A 22,043-nucleotide genomic window follows, 5' to 3' on the forward strand; every position below is an offset into this window, starting at 1 on the left:
CATTATATCTATTGTATCTATCTCCACAGAGCATTTCTGTGTGGACAAATGAAAACCTATCTTCCTTCTTCCTAAGCAACACCCATAGTTAATGCTATACACAAACTATACTACTGAGCATAAGAAAGAGAATCAGAAGGCAATAGTTTCAAACACAATAGGCTAAGGGGTAAAAAGGAGAAACATAAAAAAATTATCACCAGAAAGATTTTTTTAAAAATCACATAAAGTGATTTGGACTGAATGACTTTCATTGGCATAATTCTACAATATGGAATTAGAGAAGATAAATAAACCCACTTAAATAATGAGCAAGTTCTTCTTCTACATGAAGAAAACTAGACTACAGAATTATTCCAAATATGCTATGTTACTGAGACCTCGTGCCTTCTCATGGCAAAATGAAGGCTTTGAATGTTCTCTAAACAGTCTCTTATTTTAAGCCCTTCTCTGCCAAGCCAGTTGTCTCTCTCTTGTTGCTGTTGTGTGGTGGTTGAATGGTTGGTTTGTCACAGGGTCTCATCACATACCCTGTCTGGCTTGGACCTCTTTGTAGACCAGGCTGGCCTTGAACTCACAGAGATCTGTTTGATTCTGCCTCCCATGTGCTAGGACTAGACTGGGGATTTTACCTTGTAACTTACTAGATTGTAAAATTATCCTACCTTGACAGATAAATGAGGCATCTTCTTAAAATTTCAGTTGAAACAGCCCAGTTTTAGACAAGCAGCAAACCCCTAAACTGAGTTGAAACTTTAATTATTGTCCAAATCCAGTCCTATTTTTTATATACAAAGTTTGTCCTTCATGATCGAAAACTGAAGTTTAGCAAACTGTTGACACGAGGAGTCACTCTAAAACCACTTCACAATGCCTTAAAGGCCTCACTTGGAATGACAATTATCGGTACAAATCCTGCAATATTTGTTCCATTCTGTTCCCCTCCACATGGCACAGTGCCATACAATGAATTTTTTAATTCAGGAAAACTCAATGTCTTACTTAGAAACAGCTTGAAAAGTTGGCTCATGGCCTATTTGTAACTGATACTAAAGCTTAAATACCTTCTCAGCAAAGTTACACTAACTTCAAAATACTCTGGGATCAACCATTAAAATGTTTTTGTTTCAGTTACAACACTAATGAACACCAAATGCTGGAATGTGTTTTAATGGTCAAGTGCACCAAGATTTTCTTGAAAGCAAAGCTAGATCAACTGTCCATTATATACCTAAAGGCAGATTAGCCAGCCCTGATACAGATACACTTGAAAGATTTAATACTTCAAAAAAGCATAAGAAAGTTTAATTCAAAAAGCCTGCTCAACTAGTTACATTTCTCCTATAAGAATCCAAACTCCCACTTCCCAAGCTGCACTTAAAAGCTGCATAAGCAACTCTACATTAACCTTGATTTCTGCCTTCCTATAAAAATGGTGATGCCACGAGGCCTAAGTGCTCCTTTTTCTCAAAATGAAACAGAAAGTACCATTAGGGGTAGGGGAATGAGTACCACCAATTCATTAAGATTATTCGAAAATGGCAAGAACTATGATGGGATTTTAGGAAACAAAGTCATTGTTATTTTAAAATTGCAAGCTGGGTAGTGGTGGCCCACACCTTTAATCCCAGCAATGGGGAGGCAGAGGCAGGGGAACCTCTGTGACTTCAAGGCCAGTCTGGTCTACAGAGCTAGTTCCAGGACAGGCTCCAAAACTACACAGAGAAACCCAGTCTTGAAAAACCCCCCCAAAAAAATTGCAAAGGAAAATAAGCTATTTAGGGCATCTCTACAGGTTCACACAGTATCTTTATTGTCTGGTGGCACTTTAGAGACTGTCGGGCACCTTCTCAGTGCCACACGTCTCGGTAAGAAGTAGTACAGCAGAGGTGGCCACGGGACGACTCTTCTGTCTAGTCGTGCAGTGCTTCTCCTCTCCATGCTAACTTGCAGCTTCAGCTCCTGGCCACCCTCACATCCATGCTGGGTGGGGCAACCATCATTGTCAACACCATCTCTCTGCTTCTGATCTTTCACTTTTCTCCTTGTTGTCCTGTGATGGTCATTTTGATTTTGCCCTTTGGGGCCTCCAATGTGGACTTCCCCAGAATCCAAAGTGTAGCTGTTTTTTCATTTTGTTTATCAATTACTAACCATTTACTTTTGTTAAGACAGTCATCAGGTCTTGCTACATTTAACACTGCTCAAAGGGAGGTTGGCTTTTGTTTGATTTCTGCCCGTCTTCATTTAGAGACTCTACCATCAGGCCTTCTGTGTTCCATTCTAGTCTCAGGGCACAGATAACTAAACTTACAATTTACAATTGCCAAGCGTGGGGACACAGGCATGTAACCCTAGCTACACAGAAATCTGAGGCAGGAGGACAGGGTTCAAGGGCTTTGTGAGCTGCATAACAAATTCAAGCCTAACCTGAGCAACAAAGCAAGAGCCTGTCTCAAAATGTTTTCAAGAGTGGGGGTGAGAAGAGGGTAAGGCTCGGGACAAGTGCCTGCCTGGTACACAGATGGCCCTAAGTTCAACCCGCAGTTTGGGAGTGAGGCTGAAGACTACTATGGGACAAAGAAAATGAAAGCTAAAACTTTAGAGAACTGCATAGGAAGTCTCTGTCACTTCAAAAGTTACTATGCACTTGCAAAGCGAACTAATGATGAGCCACTGCTACCTCTCTTCACAGAGACTCCCCCAGACTCTTCCACGAGGGTCTGTTATGTTAGTCTGATTTTTAGATGCAGCATGTACAGTAGTAAAAGTTTTGACACCTTAGATTTACCCAGATTAGATTCCCCAATTAGAATCAATGAGGTTTATCACGCTATTATTAGATACCAACTAAAAGTCCTTTAAAGCAAATGTATTATTCTATGTGACCATGGAATACATTTTGGAAAATATAAATATATACAAAAACTCCGCCACTATCCAATATTGTTTTTAATCATTACAATTTCCTTTATTCTTGTCCCAGGCCCAGTTCATAATGAATGTTGGAAATTCTAACCTAGCACAAATAGTACTTCCTTTTGTTTACTAAACTTCAACTAATACTGCCTTCTGTTTACCAAGTAACTTCTTCACTCCAAGAAAAACACAGATATCCTCTTCAGCCATTTGCCTCTTTCCTCTTAGGCAAACCTACAGCAGTTCAGATCTCTTCAAACTGCCACTGTATGGATACCACCTTCACCATCACACATATGAGTGGGTACCACCTCATCACATATCTGAGAATCACCTCCACACCATCACGCATCCTTTGAACTTGGCTAGTTCAGTCTGCCTATATACTGTTTAGATTAGATGATTTAACACACACACACACACACACACACACACACACAAAAAAAAAAAAAAAAAAAAAAAAAAAAAAAAACCTTCCATCAGTATAAATGGCAAAACAGGATTTAAAAAAGAAATACATAGGAATACAAAGTTTTACATCTATTTTAAAAGGAGACAATAATTACCCAAATTACTATCTTCCTCTTCAGCTCTAAACAGCTGGATATTCTTAAATTTAAATGTTTAAGAAATAAGAAAATATATTCTTAAAAAAAGACTTAGACTTCCAGCCTTCTCCATTCCTCAAGGGCTAATCCTCTGGGGGGAAAAAAATCAGATGCATCTGTTTGTCTTTGAATTGATTTTTTTTACTTCTTTTGTGGTAAACTATACATAAAATGTATCATCTTAACCCTTTTTAAGTTTAGTTATGTGGAACACATCCACACTGCTGTACAAATAAGCTTTAGGATTTTTGTCTTGCAAAACTGAAACTCTAAACCCATTAAACGTTTCTCCATCAGTCCATCATCTTCCTCCCTGGACCCTGACGACCACCTGTCTGTGTCTGTGAGTTTGAATCAGACAGTAGATACATACAGTATCTGACATTTTAGGACTGCTATTTCACTTAGCATAATGTTCTCAACTTTCATTTATGCTGCAGTATTGTCTGAATTTATTCCACCTTAAAGCTAATGATATTCTATTGTGTGTAAATACAAATTTGTTTTTCCAGCTACCAATCACAGGCACTTCTTTTCACATAACAATGAACTATAATATTGTCATGCATATGGTTACAAACTGATATTTAGACAATTTGTCAAAAGCTCACAGTGCAAAAAGTTTAGAAAACAGAATCACCATGTAGCTTCTAGAAAAGCATGTTGTTTTTCATACAATAAAATTAATAGAAAAATTTGAGTTGTCACTAAGTTCTATTTCTTCTGCATTCAAGCACTGCAATCTACCAAACCACTGAAGGGAACTTCTATTTCTAAAATGAATACTGAATATTTTATTATGAAGAAGCCTCCACCAATGTCTTCATGTGGCAAACATTCATAGTTTTATGAGAAAGCAATACAACAATGGCTGAGTTTTCATGAAACGTCCTTATATCTTCATTGACCAGTTCATGTTTCTTTTTTCAATTTCCACTTTTCTAAGAGAAAACGTACAAGTTATTGAGACACATTTAACCACATAATGAATAAGTTGCTCAAAGGTTTGAAATATCACAGATAAGGGACTCTTGAGTCTGTGTGACACTAGGTCACAGCATCTCTGTTTGGACAAAGTTGGTGATGGAATGAGCCCAGCACATGTCAGAGCACATGTTCCCAATGTGATTATGTGTTCAGAAGTTCCAAAGCTTACACTTGATTGTTTCAGCACCAGTACCCATCCCAGGGAGTTGCTATAGTAGAGCATTAGATATGCCCGCTTACAGCATTATTATTCCCAGAGGACTGCTCAACGGAAAATACAGACAGCCATCCTCAGTTCCCTAATAATCCCTCCCTTTAAGAAATTTCAAGGTGACTTACTATGTTTTAAATGGCAAATATGATACATACAAAAACCATCTGTTTACAGGGAATATTTACCCTCACTGTTTTCACTAAATGGATGAACTGCAAGATGATCCTAAGGAGATAAGAAGACAGCTCCACTGTTTCTTAGAAGAGCTGGACTAGGGATTCTGACAGAGGGGAACTTATTTTTCCCTTAAAAGCACACAGGAAATTTTAAAAATCGTGATATTTGTCAGCAACTATGTGACTACACAAATGTTTTTTTTTAAATTTATTTAATTTAGAGACAATCTTATTTTACATATCCATCCCAGTTCCCTCTCCCTCCCATCCTCCCATCCCCCTAGCCACCCATCCTATCACCCACCCACTCCCCAAGGACGGAGAGGCATTCCATGGGGGAATCTGTCTGCCACATCATTTGGAGGAGGGCCTAGGCCCTCCTCCGGACTACACAAATCTTAATATAAATCTTAGACTATGCACTCTAGTTAATAATAACACATCAATTATTAATTCGTCATTTGGGGAAAAAAATTGAAAAATAGAGAAAATTGGAGAGGCAGGGAGTAGGAAGCATAAGAGAAGATTCTATATTTTCCATGCAATTTTTCTGGAAGCATAAAACTAAAAGACTAAGCAATAAAGTCTACTAGTCAATAAAGATGCAAAATAAAACAGTAATTTTTATATGTAACAAGTATATTATGTATATTTTATGAGAGACTATTTAGTTGTTAAAATTCTAATTACAATTAATAGAGATAATAAGAGCTAATCACTGCAAGGCTCTCATTCAGTAAAATATTTCATTTTCAAAAAAAATGTTACCACCCAGAATACACAAATGCACAATTCACAAAATGAAGAGGCATTGTGACAGATGGTGCTGGAACTAGAAACTGCACTAGGATGATCCAGAGTAAACCCTGATCTCTCCTTTTCATAATCACCTCCCTAAGGTGTCTTTTGAGGCATTTTTCCCTAGCTATGATCACCTATGAGATCCAAACGCCACAATTATTACTACATCATTATGAAGTCACTCTCCCCATACCTAGTCTAACTTGTCATTTATTTTCCTATCAGGGGCCAAAAATATGTTACCTAACCAGCCTTTATGAATTTGAGGATTCCCTAATTTTACATAAAAATATACTGCTTCTATTCTCAAGTACAACCTATCTACAAGATGGAATAGTCATTTCAAGGAAGAAATAGAAAACATGGCAAACAGTTTTTTTTTGGGGGGGGGGTATTAGTAACCTAACAGTCCTCCCAATTTTTAGGCAAATACTACTTCTGCAACAGAAAACTACTTACAATAGTTTCTTTTCAAATTGGCTTGATCCAAGCACCTGAAATCTTTATAGTGTATTTTCAATGCTCAAGAGCATATGGGTGTGTTTAGGGTGTGGATGGAGAACTATAATAGTGAGGTTCAAATCTCTGTTATCTTCCCTGAGTTTATTCACCAGAGGGTAATAATACTCTCAGATCCTGCTGCCACATCCAGAAAATGGGGGATACCAGAGTCACCAAAACACAGGTTGTTTTAAGGCTTAACTGATAATGTTAGCACAGAGGCTGGCATACCATAAACACCAAATAAATGGTAGGTTAGAAACAGTGACAGGGCTGTTACATTGTGGCCCAGTCTGGGCACATCTAGTTCCTTGGTGGAAATCAGGAACACTGCCAGTAAGCTACAGGGCACAAAACCTCTTCCATGGGCTTCCTGAGGACAGCAACCCATGCCCAACTTGCCATATAGAAGCTGACAACACAATGGCTACATAAATATGCACAATGCACCATAAAAGGAGAACCAAAAGCAAGCTCTGGAAGCAAGGCCAGCAGAGACCTGACCGTGAAAGCCTCTTAGCAAGCATGGACAGGCTGCTCAACTGCCAGGTTTCATTTTCCTATCTCTAAGGTGGGGATAATGCCACTTACCTCACAAGGCTGTTAGGCTAATAAGGAGTCATTCATGTGACACTCTCAGCACCACTTCTAAACACACTGTAAGCAGCCAATCAAAAGCACTAAGACAGACATGGTGATGACGGGCACTTTTATAATCCATTGACAAAAAAAAAAAATCTCATATTGTCTCAGCTACTTCTCCTTTAAAAACAATGTTAAAATTCTACTTATTACAAAGAATGTAGTTTTTCCTGAGAACTTGCTAAAGATGTGTCTCATTTCTCCCTTTCCACAAAGCCAATCTGGATAAAGCAATAGACAGTTTAATCACTGAAATTACCTTATCTATGACTGATAATTAACTCACTAACTAGTGGGATACAGCCACCTCCAGTACACTAGAGCCCCTGTATTCTATGTAATAAGTAGAACCAGCCTTCTGCCTCAGGATACACAGCCAACTAGGACACCACTCCATTTCTATCTCTGGATGTTATACTAAAGGACAATAGGGATAGACAAAGAGAGGCAACCACACATACATGATATATACTATGTTGCCAAATGTGGCACAACTGGACTGGTCCTAACCCTGCAGACCAGCATGGCTCAGTACTGATAACTACAGATCTCCTTTCCTCTGGGTGGAAGAGACCCTTGGTATTTCACGCTCTCATTCCATGGAGAAATAAAATCCCAAAAACTGAGTTACATAGGCTCCCAGTAAGTTACTAAAGAAAAGAAATGTAAGAAACCCTGAGCTCCTAATTCTCCAGTGATTTTTCCAGAATTTCTTCTGCTAATGACATTTCATCTTGCCACAAGTACAGTCACATGGGCACAATGGTAATTTTTTTTTTCTTCCAAATGTATCGTGGTTTGAATGCAAAATGTCCTCCATAGGTTCAGGTATTTGAACAATTAGTGGTGCTATTTGGGAAGGTTTAGGAGATGCAGCCTCTAGAGAAAGTAAGTCTGGGTGTTGGTGGTGCACACCTTTAGTCCCAGCACTCAGGAGGCAGAGGCAGGTGGATCTCTGTGAGTTTGAGGCAAGCCTGGTCTACAAGAGTAAGTCACTGAGGGTGGGCTTTGTGATTATACAGTCTCACCCTCTTTCCAGCTCTCTGCTTCATGCTTGTGGTTGAGGATATGAGCTCTCAGGTGTTGTGGAATATTTGTTTACATTGAGTGACGATGTATCACTGTGATTGGTTTAATAGAGCTGAATGGCCAATAGCTAGACCAGAGAGAATAGGTGGGACTTCCTGGCATAGACAGGAAGTGAGTGGGCAAAATCTAGGTGCCCCAACAGACTTGGAGCAAGTGGACATGCTGTACTAAGGAAAGGTAAAAGCCACATGACCGAACATAAATTAACAGAAGCAGGTTAATTTGAGTTATAAGAGCTAGTTGGAGAAAAGCCTAAGCTAAAGGCCAAGCTTTCCTAATTAATAAAAAGTCTCCATGTCATTATTCAGGGGCTAGCTATCCAAAGACAGTCCCACAAGAAAGCTTGCTACACTCAGGTTCCTGCTGCTATGGCTGCCATGCTTCCTCATCATAATGGATTCTTGTCCCTACAGAAAAACTCTTTCTTACATAAGTTGAGTTGCTCATGACAACTTACCACAGAAAGCGAGCAATTAATACAAAATGATAACAGAACATTATCCATTGAGCACATACTGCCACTTCTGTATGCTTACTGAGACTGCAGATCTGTTATCTGTGAACCAACTTTATGAAGCTAAAGGAAGACACCTTCACAACCACATATCCTCAGTCCAAGCACTTCTAAAATCTAGTGCTCTCACTTGCCTTACCCTTGCACATGCTAAGATCATAGGTAACATGCAACCACACCTAGTTAAATAAAATCATTTAATCCTATTTTTTTCCTCTTCATTTTTATCGTCAGGCTTACCAAATAATCCTAGTACCAAATTTGTTTCCAGAAAAATAGAACTCCTCATTCCTTTTACACCAAGAGTCTAATCATTGGTAATCTATAGTTAATATTACTATATTAAATACAAAGCAGAGATCTAAGCTGGGTAGTAGTGGCACACAATTTTGATCCCAGTACTTAGGAGGCAGAGGCAGGCATATCTGAGTTCAAGGCCAGCCTGGCCTAAAGAGTAAGTTCCAAGACAGCCAGGGCTATACAGAGAAACTGTCTCAAATAAACAAAAACCAAACAAACACCATACAGTTAGTTTCACATATGTTATACCATGTAGGTGTGTGTACACACATTCTATGGTATTTATGCCACAAAGTGACCTACTGATACATTTCTCATTCAAACTCTGTCCTTGCCATCAGTGATATAAAATGAACATTTAAGATCATCTGAGGAAACTTAAATATCCTATAGCACACTTTTAAAGTCTCAGTTCACTGTGATCTGTATCACACAGGACAGTGGTGATCACAGTAAAAATTATATTACCAAATGGTTTTTGAATAATAGAAACAAAAATCTCCAGTAAAGAATGAGTGTGTAGGGGTGGGGAAGAGCTCTGCCAGCAAAGTGCTTGCCTTGCAAACACAAGGACTTAAGTTTGATCCCAAGAACCCAGACTTTAAAAGCCAGGCAAGGTGGCATATGCTGGTAATCCCAGAGCATTGGAGGCAGACAGGGGACCCTGGGGCTCACTAGCCAGCCAACCTAGCCAGCTTAGAGAGTTCCAAGACAGGAAAATTCTCATTTCAAAGGAAAAAACAGGCAGTGCTGAGGAACAACACTAGAGGCTGTCCTCTGGCCTTTGCACCCACTGCACACATACATGTACATATACCCAAACACATGTGCATTTGCAGACACACATATACATGCACACAATGAGTGAATATAATAACTATGTTTTGGAGTGTGGATGTGTCCAATTTAGTTCAAAAGGACTATTAATATCTATGTTAAGGACACAAATATAACCCAAATAAAATTAAAAGATAATTACTTTTAAATCTGAAATTACCTCTTTTTCCAAGGATGCAGTTATGACAGCTGATACATGAATTACTAACATAATTCAAGAACCAAGATGGGCCTTCATCCTCAGAAATCTATGAAAGAAAAATACAACTTAAATTTAGTTTATAAACAATTACTGAAACCCACAACTGACATATGAAATGCTCATACCTACTGTCAGATGGTATGAAATAGTTACACAATGAGCCTAAAGCAAACAAACAGTACTGTATCACATACACTGTATGTATTGTTTTCCATCCTAAAAACAGTTCTGAAAAGTAAATAATATAATCTACTTTGCAACTGAAAAAAAAAAATATGAAGTTGAGCAACCTTCCCTTTATCTAGTCACTCATGTATAAGGTCAAATCATTCTTTCAGAGAAACTAGGTGGAAGGTTGTATCTAATCTACTAAAAAGAATTAGGAAAGTACCATCAGAAACTATAAAGGGTTACCTGTTACACATAAGAACTGTAAGAACACGGACTTACGTTCATAAATATAAAACAATTACCATTTCAAATGCCTGCAGTCTGGATTTCTTCCATGCATAGGCTTCATGTACACTGCCTAGAGGGACAGAATTTCCCAGTAGTAAGACCTGAGGTACACCATTTTGTATACAAGATACAACCTTTGACATTGTAACCCACCAATGTCATCTACAGTGTTCACGCTAGAGAAGAGTGTAAAACAAAAATCCATAATATTTTAAGTTTACAGTTTTGCATCAGACCAAATTCAAAGCTATTGTGGGTAGAACCCATTGTTGATCTGCCCCTCTTTTTCTTCTGAAGACCTGACTCCAAAGAGCTGGTTTCTCCATCTAGCTACAGGGCAAAATACTACACTTTGCCAGTCCCACATTTTCAGAGATGGCGGAGGAGTAAATAAATCCCTAAGAAAAATAAATGGGAATAGGAAAAATACTACAAAAAGTTTTTAAACTTAGAAATGAAATAAACATGATCTACACAGATGCTGGGTACAAGACCAACAAGATACCATCCCCAAAGAACTTCCAATCTTCTTATCTGTGATAGCTTTGTGGGCACAGGTAAGGTACACAAAAAGACACAAGGTTTGGATTTTTGGATCCGAGATGCTAATAAAACCTATGCAAAACTCAAAAATCTCTGAAATCTAAAACACTCTGGTCTCTAAATAACATGTTCCAGTGACTCCAATCAGATTACCAGTGATACAGCACATTTAAATAACCCTTGGAATTTTATACAGTGCTTCCAAGCTTCTCTACAGCAACCTACAACAAAAGTGAGTAGTCTCCACTGACTAATGAGGAAGCAGATTAAGAAACACTGTACCCGTGGGGGTGGAGGGACACACACACACACACACACACACACACACAAGAAAAGGCCAAAGTTTAAGCCCAGCTCTAGACCAAAGACAGCCAAAGAAGTCTGGTTTCCGTCTAGTGAATTTACGGCTCAATTCATACCTTCTGAAATGAACACTTCACAATCTATCTATCATACCACAGTTTCACAGTCATGGCAAAGCTGTGGTTGTATGAGGAAAGTGGACAGCACCTAAGGACAAATCCTAACAAAAGCTGGGCAACAGGACCAAGCTTTTCCTACTCACTTCTCAGGCCAAGCCCAATCCTCACATTCTCTTTCTGCCCTAAACAGTCTTAACTACACTGTTCAACAGTATGAAAGAGTGAACGAGTTCAGTGATTGTTTTTTTTTTTTTTTTAGGGGGGGGGTGTGTTTCAAGACAGGGTTTCACTGTGTAGTCCTAGCTGTTCTGAAACTAGCTCTGTAAAGCAGGATGGCTTTGAACTCAACAGAGATCCACCTACCTCTGCCTCCCAAGTGCTGGGATTAAAGTTGTGTGCCACCACTGTCTAGTTTCTATAGCTAACTAATGTGGCCAGCTTTGCAAACTGATTTCCAGTGGCATTAATAGATCATAAACAATGTATCACCCCACAGAAGAGGCTTTGCTCTGCATTCATGAGGTCCTGAGTTAGATTCCCAGCACGATGGGGTGGGGAGGGGACAGGACACATCTACTCTCAAAGACTGTTGGGGACATATAGCACTGCCAGTCTGTAAGTGAAAACTACTTCTGGTCAGGTGGTGGTGGTGTACAGCAGCAAGCAAGAAGCAAGAGAATATCTGTGAGTTCAAGGCCAACCTGGTCTACAAAGCTACACAGAAAAACCCTATCTTGAAAAACCAAAAAGAAGGAAGGAAGGAAGGAAGGAAGGAAGGAAGGAAGGAAGGAAGGAAGGAAGGAAGGAAGGCAGGCTACTTCTGCCCACCTGGCCTGCTTTCCTAATCCTTTTCTGATCTGAGATCAACAGGAACAATAAATAAGCATCTACTTTGTCTGCAGAAATCACTCCTCCCTCCACATTGTCTTCATAAGGATAAAACCCCCAAACTGCTGATGCTTCCACACCATCCTTAAGTCCCACAAATGGGTACAAGTATTCAGATGATGATTTCTATGAGGGTACTTTTGGACTTTAAATTTAACATGGCTCAATTTAAAATTGAAAATATTTCATCTAAATTATATTCTCATATATTTAACTTAAAATCAAATTAGGCAGTATCCACATGAAATCAAACTAGCTAAAAAGTATTCCTCATTTTTAAAAATCTCAACTGAAAAGCTTATTATTTATCTATTTATTTTTGGTGCTGAGCCTGTGGCTTCCTACTCTGCTGTTAAACCAAACCCTAAGCCCCTCAACTAAAATAGCTTATGAGATAAAAATATTTGTTTGTGATCATAAAAGTGTTCTATATATCTCATGATCAGTTGGCCAAACTGAAAGTTCTTATAATCGCTTCTTAGATCATAAACATTAGAACAGTTGATAAAACTCAATGACTTGGTAATTTTATCATCATAGACAGGTCCAGACCTACCAGCAAGCATTAAATTTCAAAGTTACAGAGTCATTATGCCATCAAGCAGTAAATTAAGACTTACTAGTTTAGGCCCCTGGGAATTATGATCTTGCCTGATGTATTATTCTGCCTAGTTGGCACCTGGCACACAATCAATATGCAATTGGCTGTCAAATGCATGAAAGATCACTTCACTATTTCACAATCATTAGCATACTCAAATATCCTAGATCCATCTTATAAGGAGCCTTTTAATAGGCACCCCATATACTTCAACTAAACTGGTAACTTACTTCTACAGTCCCTCACCTTGCTCAGGCTCCCTCTTCAGATCACACCCCTCCCCATATGTTGGTGTCCTATTCCATCTAGCTGCAGGCCATTACTTCATAAAACTGCTCCAATATTTCTAGTTTTGGGTACTATCTCTTCTACTGAAGCCAATAAAATACTGACATCCCATAACAGACTTTTAACAGTTAATAGAACTGAAGGTACTGCTATCTGAGCTGTTCTTCTGCCTAACAACATGCTTTCCTAAGTTTTTTTTTTTTAAATCTATTAGGAAATCAACAGCAATAACAAATAAACATGTACCTCATCTTTGCAAAGATCATTCCTCACTCTATGTTATAAGTGTGGGGTTGTCAGACACAAAATCCCTATTTCATCCCACCTCTGAAATAATCTGCCCATACTTTGTATTTCATATACACACAATTAACAAACTGTACAATACTTAGGCTGGAGTAGCATTTTGTAAAACTAAATTCTCAGTGGAGAAGCAATCACATCAGCACAAAGGTCCGAACTCTAAGAGTCCTGTACAACTGCTACGTAAACATATTCTGCAAAGAAAGGACTCCACAGCAAACATGCTGACAACATTCTAGCCACCCAAATCCATGTGCCATTTTCAGATCTTCACCAACACAAACACTAATGATCAGCCAATCCAAGCCTAAAGCAATAAAACTCAGAGGGTACAATCCCACAAATGTTATTGCCTCTGAAAGACAGCATGTGATCTTATAAATAAAATTTAAGAGCCTATTAGCTTCAGCTAAATGGTTAACTGTTGATGCCAGGGCTATGGATGGAAGACGAGCCAAACTATACTATAGCAATCTCAAAGGAGGTAAAACAAGAAGGAAGCGGGGGAGGTTCTTATACCCATTCACACAATGCATAGTGTTCTTTCATCACAGTGACCTAAAGAAATAAAAATTAAGTCTTTGAAACCATGGCTTGATTTCATGGATAAGCTATGTGGTTTGCAAGACATGAAGATCAAGCCAGTGATTTAGCAAATCACAGGGTCCACTTAAGAAAAAGTTGGAACTGGGGTGGGAGTTTATACTGATATGCAAAGAGATGTGCTCAGTTCTCCCTCAGGATCACCACCTACAGAGCAAGCCACTGTCCCCTCAAATGCTCATCTTGTCTATCAGAACTGAGAAACATGGCCCAAAAACATCACATTAAATACTACCTGCTAGGAAATGTATTTTCCAGTGTCAGTAAGCAAAACAAAACATCTCACATAGGTAACAACATTATTTTCTACTCCAGGATGTCCTCCTAAATTTATTGCTAAACGAGGTTAAGAAGACAATTACTACAGGCACTATTTTTTTTTCTTTTTAAGGAAGATTAGTATGTTGGGTACACTGCAAAAGGAGCAATGAGTTGAGCAGTCAGCATGGTGCTTCTTGCATCTTAGGCATTATTTTTGGTAATAACTTTTTTCAATAAAAAAATCTCTTATAAATTGTTTTTGTTAAAAAAGGAAAACTATATCTGAGCCTCAGATGCCTCCAGAAACACATTAAAAATCCCATTTATAGAAAATTCATGAAGCAAGGTCATCATCTTTTAAGTGCTTCATTAAGAAGCTAAATCCTCAGAGCAAAATCTGCAAAATTCCAATACAAATGAGTTTTGACATGTTCGCAGTAATTCCAGCCTTAATGTCACAAATGTTCTCAGAGCATTTGCTCCACCCAAGCTTCACAACACACAGCATCTGAGGCACAAAGCACGTCACAGAGCCTGTTCACCTCAGAGTAAGATGTACAAGAAACAACACTTCCTTCCCATTAAAAGGTCTGTCCACAGACTGCTGTTCTCCTTCCTTGATAAGGAAGTCAGTAAAAGTCAGGGGACATTTTCAAAGGTTGTTTGGGAATTCTTTTGGAGTTGCTCTTTCCAACACGTTTATTTTTTACGGCTCTCAATAGAAAAGTTTTGGCGGTTACCAGAATGCCAGACTAAAACCAAAAGTCCTCTCACATACTACCACTCCACTACATGGACTCAACACAAAATACTCCAAGAAAGCAGGTGACAAGGTGGCCTTGTTTCTGGCTTGTGAATATACGTCTAGAGATCACCTTAAGTATGTGTGGTTATATTGGCTGAGTATAGGATACCTACCTCCCTGTAAATTATTGATCAGGGAGGCTCAGAGGCCACCTAAATACACAGGCTATTACCATTGCTTTTGGTTGCCAAGGGCACAGGCCCTAGTGGAGTCATAGGCCCTAGTGGGGAATCTACTGTTATTTTCATAAATGGACATGGTATAAAAGTACTTTCTAAGTATTTGTTATTATAGCTACAAGTTAATGCTGATCTCAGCCTTGGTGAGAGAAATTTCATTTGCAGTTGGCAATGGTTAATGGAGAGCCTGGTAACTGGCCAAAGTGCTAAGAATACATGATTTTGAGCACTCAGTATTAAATGGAGCATCTCTCACTCCCTCCAAGGCTCTGGGAGAAGCATGGAGGGGGATGGAGGAAGTAGAAAGTATGTGAGAACCTAAAGATGGAGAGGAGTGCTATAAAACACTGTTTTGAGACATAACATAGATATTGCCCTCATGAACTCACAGCAACTATGGTCAGTTACCTGCCGAATACCTCCCTGTCAATGTCCCATAGGTATAGGGCGGAACACTGAGGTCCTGTCCTTACCTAAAGAGCAGTTAACAGCATCTTGCAGAGGGGAGTCTTTCTCTTTAATGGTATAGCCACTGGAAAATAGCCCTATGCCATTTCCTCACTCATCCTCATGCAAACAGCCCTAATTAAATAAACTTATCAGGTCACAAAAGAACTAAACAAAATAGCTGTATAAGTTTGCACTCCCACCAGCAGTGGAGGAGTGTTCCCCTTTCTCCAAATCCTCTCCAGCATGAGTTGTCATTGGTGTTTCTAATTTTAGCCATTCTGGCAGGAGTAAGATGGTATCTCAAAATTGTTTTGATTTGCATTTCCCTGATAGCTAAGGATGTTGAGCACTTTCTTTCTTAAGTGTCTTTCAGCCTTTTTGATTTCCTCTATTGAGAATTCTCTCTTCAGTTCTGTACCCCATTTTTTAATAGGGTTATTTGGTGTTTTGTTGACTAGTTTCTTGAGTTCTTTGTATATTTTGGATATCAGCCCTTTGTAGATGTGGGATTGGTGAAAACCTTTTCCCAGTTTGTGGGCTGCCATTTGGTCTTGTCCACTGTGTCCTTTGCCTTACAGAAGCTTCTAAGTTTAAAGAGGTCCCATTTATTAATTGTTGCTCTACGTGTCTGTGCCCCTGGAGTTATGTTCAGGAAGCAGTCTCCTATACCTATTTGTTCAAGGGTAGCTCCTACTTTCTCTTCTAAGAGGTTCCGTGTGGCTGGATTGATGTTGAGGTCTTTGATCCATTTGGACTTGAGTTTTGTGCATGGCGACAGACATGGGTCTATCTGCAGTCTTCTACACACCATCATCCAATTGTGCCAGCACCATTTGTTGAAGATGCTGTTCTCACCCCATTGTATCTTTTAGCTGTTTTGTCGAAAATCAGGTGTTCATAGGTGTGTGGGTTAATATCAGGATTTTCAATTCGATTCCATTTGCGCCAATACCAGGCTGTTTTCAGAACTGTAGCTCTGTAGTAGAGCTTAAAGTCAGGGGTGGTGATGCCTCCTGAAGTTCTTTTATTGTACAGGGTTGTTTTGGCTATCCTGGGTCTTTTGTTTTTCCATATAAAGTTGATTATTATCCTTTCAAGGTCAGTGAAGAATTGTGGTGGGATTTTAATGGGGATTGCATTGAATCTGTAGATTGCTTTTGGCAAGATTGCCATTTTTACTATGTTTATCCTACCTATCCAAGAGCATGGGAGATCTTTCCATTTTTTGGTATCTTCTTTAATTTCTTTCTTTAGAGCCACAAAGTTCTTGAGCCCTCATCTAATACCTGTTGGAAACAGAAGGAAACACCCATACCTAAACACTGAGTCGAACTAGAATCCAGATGCAGACAGAGAGAAGAAGACCGGGTTGCAGAAACACATAGAGACAGCTGAACTGGCTCCCAGACTGATAGCTGGGAATCCAGCATGGGACTGACTCAGGCCCCTCTGAATATGGGTCTCAGCCAGAAGGACTGAACAGTCTAAGAGACCTCAGACAGCAGAACCAGGATGTATTCCTGGTGCACAAAAGGACCTTGCGAACACATCCCCCATGGAGGGATAACTGCCTTAATCTAGAGACAGGAGAGAAGTGCTAGTCCCTACTTCAAATGACCTGACAGATCTACATGACCTCACCTGGATGGCATTGCCCTACATGTGGAATTGGGGAGGGGAGGGTGGCCAGGGTGCATGTGAGGGGGCAGAGAAGGTAAAAGGGAGGGAGGGAGGAAAGGACAGAGGGAGAGGGAACTAGGATCAACATGTAAAATAATAAATTAAATTAAAAAATAATAAAATTTTAAAATTCTTAAAAAAATTTCAAAAAATATAAAGTATTGCCTCTTATCTTTGATGCAAAAAAAAAAGAACTAAACAAAACAAAAGGTGAGAAAGTGAGAGGGGACTTGCTAGGAAGAAGGGGTTCAGCAGAAGTAGGAAAAGGTGAATGAAAGAAAGAATCACGGGAGTGGAAAGGATGAAAATACTTTCTCAACATATGAAACCATCTTGTAAAAATTATTTTAAATGAGTGAAAACACTTTTTAATGTATGGTAGAGTCAGGCAGGGCAATGCTGGTTCACACCTTTAATCCCAGCTCTTGGGAGGCAGAAACAAGAGGATCTCTGAGAGTTTGAGGCCAGTCTGGTCTACAAAATGAATTCCAGGACAGCCAGAGCTTTCAAACAGAGAAATCCTGTCTCAAAAAAACAAAAGAAAAAAAAAAGGAATGGTGAAGTCAGAAATACACAACAAGAAATGTTCCCAGGCCAGAAAGCATGAGAAAGCACAAATCTAGTGATAAATGTCCATAATCCCAGAACTGAGCATGAGGCAGAATTGGAAAGCAAAAGTATGGGGACATGGAAAGAAAAGGAACCTCACCTAGATGCCTGTTGAAATTTCTTGCCAGCTGAGAATCAAGAGCTTTAATACAACTAACAAATTTGCTTAAGGCCTTTTACCCCAGCTATATAGCTCTGATTTCCCAGAATTTCATCTGAAATACCATTTCAGTAAAGTGCATATCCTAGAACCCTGTGCACCCAGGTGGGCTCTTGGTTTGCTTCTCTGATTGGAGTCCCATCAAAGCATCTCCAGAGCCTCTCAATAGCATCAACTATTGAAAAGAGAGAGGAAAAGGAGAATTCCAAGAAATCACTAAATAATGGCATTATAAAAGCTTTCAAAGCCCTACATACAATCACTACAGGATGCCTAAGGGTCTGATTCATTCTGGCTCATCCTAAACTTTTCTTCACAGAAGCCACAGATGCCACTTTAGCTGAGGGAATTCGAGGTGCAAAGGTGACAGTGAGGAGCTATGCTCTTCCTATAGCTGCTGGCATCTGAGCTTCCCAGGGAAACTGTGGTGAGGGCCCAACTGATACCTAGCTGCTCTGCTCTCCTGGCTTCCATGCTACCCTGGTTGGTTTCTTTGTGTCTTATTTGGGGTTTCTATTGCTGTGAAGTGACACCATTACCACGACAACTCTTTAAAGGAAAACATTTAATTGGGGCTCACTTATAGATTCAGAAGTTTCAATCACGGCAGAAAGCTGTGGCATGCACGCAGTCATGGTGCTGGAGGAGCTGAGGGTTCTACACCTTGACCCACAGGCAACTGTAAGTAAACTGTGTACCACACTGAGTACATCTTGAGCAAAGGAGACCACAAAGTCCACCTCCACAGTGACACACTTCCTCTAACAAGACCACACCTACTCCAACAAAGCCACACCTCCTAATACTGCTACTCCCTTTGAGGGCCATTTTCTTTCAAACCATCACACTGTGACTATTTTCTGACCAAAGATCCACATAATGTTTAGTATGAAAATACCACTGGTACCAAAGATTAAAATCCCCTAGAGTCACTATACCCCGTTAGTGTGTCATGGGGTACTGTACATGGCTTGTCCAGAAGGACTGACAGACACACCAACATCCTAAACCACTCTTCTGCCTCTAAGAGAGCCACCAAAGTCCCTGGGAAAGTGAACTTCCTCTAACTACATTATCTGAACTGAGGCCCCAAAAGACGAAAGGGACCTTCAAGCTTCTGACAACAGCTGTGTGATGCTATACATCTATCTCCACCATAGCTGATGAAGAGGCAGAGGCGGGGGTCTTGGTGCCAGCTTGAGACATCTGTGAGGTAAAAAGTAGTCTCAAGACAGCCTGGTCTACATAAAGAGACTGCCTCAGAAAAGAACAGAATAAACAAATGTAGAATGGTAAATTAGTTCTGAAGCCAACATGTCCTGGTGGCATCTGCACAGTCCTGATGACAAGAATTCAGGTGGGGGGCAGAAAATTGGTAAGAGGAGGCAAAATCTGACAGTCTACACACAATGCAGAGCCATAAACTATCCCACATGAAGCACCACCGTTGAGTAAATTCAAGAGCAATTTGTCATACAGATGGAATGCACGAAAGAATGATCAGGAGACTCTCTCTCTCTCTCTCTCCTTCCTCCCCTCTCCCCCCCCCACCCCTGACTGGAAGGAGCCATGGAGGCCACGCTGGAGAAGAAAAAGAAGGTTCCTGCTGTGCCAGAGACCCTTAAGAAAAAGTGAAGGAATTTCGCGGAGCTAAAGGTGAAGCGCTTCCGGAAAAAGTTTGCACTGAAGACGCTCTGGAAGGCACGGAGGAAGCTCATCTATGAAAAGGCAAAGCATTATCACAAGGAATACAGGCAGATGTACCGGACGGAGATTCGCATGGCTAGGATGGCAAGGAAAGCCGGAAACTTCTATGTGCTTGCAGAACCCAAGCTGGCATTCGTCATCCGAATCCGAGGTATCAATGGTGTGAGCCCAAAGGTCCGCAAGGTGTTGCAGCTGCTCCATCTTCGTCAGATCTTCAATGGCACTTTTGTTAAGCTCAACAAGGCTTCTATTAACATGCTGAGGATCGTGGAACCATACATTGCATGGGGGTACCCCAACCTGAAGTCAGTAAACGAGCTCATCTACAAGCGTGGCTATGGCAAAATCAATAAGAAGAGAATTGCCTTGACGGACAATTCCTTGATTGCTCCATCTCTTGGTAAATACGGCATTATCTGCATGGAGGATCTGATCCATGAGATCTACACAGTGGGGAAAACGCTTCAAGGAAGCCAACAACTTCCTGTGGCCCTTCAAACTGTCTTCTCCAAGGGGCGGGATGAAGAAAAAGACCACTCACTTTGTGGAAGGTGGCGATGCTGGCAACAGGGAAGACCAGATAAACTAAGGTGCCTGTGGTATTTTTGTAATCTGTTAATAAACAGTCACAGCTTGGCAAAAAAAAAAAAAAAAAAGAATGATCAGGAGAAGACACAGGTTGAATGCTAACAGCTAATCTAAATACTGTGATTTCTGAGGCTAAAAGATAAAGTCTGGAGACTCACAACATAAAACCAGATGACATGAAAAGAAGCTGACACTGTTGTCTAATAAGAGGAGGAAACCCAAGGCTGCAAGAGCCATTCTATTCAGACAGCATGGTGCCCATACAGAAACCAGCATAGGCAAAGATGGCTAATACTGGACATGGGGAGGGGGGACACTATGACTCAGCAAAAAAGGAGGCTAATACCAATGTCTGGAAAACCCAAAAGCAAACAGCAATGTGTTCTGTTATATAACTAATTCCTGGCAGAAGGCTACTTTTATGTGATTCTGGGTAAATATGGCCTTGAAGTCAGAGCCAAGTGCTTTCATCTTTACCAGCAAGCCTGTGTGTGTGTGTGTGTGTGTGTGTGTGTGTGTGTGTGTGTGTGTGTGTGTGTGTCTGCCTGTAAGGCCTGTCTGTATACCTACAGCCTGTGTGCCAGTCTGCCTGTGTACCTATACTCACCTATGCATGGCCCATGTGTTAGCATGGGCCTGGGTGCCTGCCAGCATCTCCTTGCCTAGTAGTCTATGTGGCAGCCTTCACTCAAAATGAATAAAATATGTCTTATGTGGCTATGACACCTCACATCCTCTTCAACCTCCCAGTTCCCATGACACTCCTCCCTTCCTGGCATTGGAGATTGAACTCAGGATGAGAAATACAGTATTTACATCTAGAGTTCATGGATACTGACATCTCTAGGGTGAAGAAGAAAGGGGTTAGCAGAGGGAGTGAACAACACTTCTAGAAGAGTTGAACGAGAATAAGACAGAGAAAAGAGAACAAGAGGGGAATGGAGAGGAGAGGAGGGAGGAGGGGAGGGGATGGGAGGGGAGAGGAGGGGAGGGGAAGGAAGAGGAAGGGGAGGGAGGGAGGGAGGAATGACACTGGAGCCCTATATTCCTGTACTAAGATTCCAGGTTTACAGACTTCTAACCACAGACATCTCCCTACTCTTTTGCTGGATTGGTTTTGTTTTGTCTTTTGAGACACTGCCTCATATAACCCAAGTGTTAACCTTGATCCTCAAGTCTACCTCTTAAGTGCTAGGATCTACATGGAAGCCATCTAAAATTTGTTTTTCTGCCTTTATAAGAAGGTTAATACTCAAGATTGTATTAACATGCAAGTGACACAAAAGTGCATAAACATCTTTTCCTTCCTCTTCATTTACAACACTGAAGTATGTTGTAAAAAGATATTCTACATTTCTGAATTGTAGCGTTTTATTTAACTATCACAAGCATTACACAAAATTCAGTCACATATATGCCTCCTTGACTCTCAACATACTCATGATTCAGGATTAAAAAGTTCCTAAACAAAAGTATCTTATGTGTAGTACCTGTTTATCATCTGCTCCAAAAAACTATGCTTCCAAATGTTTAGACCTGGGGCTGGAGAGATGACTCAGCGATTAAGAACACCTGCTACTCCTCTCAAAGTCTCATTTCTGCTCTCAGCACACAAACCTCTATACCTCCAGTTTCAGGTGATTTGATGTCCTCATATAGCCTTCATGGGTACCAGGCACACACACTACACATATGTAGGCAACCATT

General features: G+C 40.2%; 1 protein-coding gene and 1 pseudogene across 4 annotated transcripts in view; one reads left to right on the forward strand and one right to left on the reverse strand.

Moving 5' to 3' along the window:
* Window positions 1-22,043, reverse strand: part of Disp1 (dispatched RND transporter family member 1) — a 143,882-nt gene that overhangs the window by 114,598 nt on the left and 7,241 nt on the right. For all 4 annotated transcript variants that reach the window (XM_051186491.1, XM_051186490.1, XM_051186488.1 and 1 more), the window contains exon 2: window positions 9,749-9,836. The gene's annotated coding sequence lies outside the window, so the exon portion shown is untranslated. The remainder of the gene's footprint in view (window positions 1-9,748; window positions 9,837-22,043) is intronic.
* LOC127223737 (60S ribosomal protein L7-like) lies at window positions 19,605-20,337 on the forward strand (annotated as a pseudogene).

This window comes from Phodopus roborovskii, unplaced genomic scaffold, assembly GCF_943737965.1.
Source record: "Phodopus roborovskii unplaced genomic scaffold, PHOROB, whole genome shotgun sequence".
NCBI classification, from domain to species: domain Eukaryota; kingdom Metazoa; phylum Chordata; class Mammalia; order Rodentia; family Cricetidae; genus Phodopus; species Phodopus roborovskii.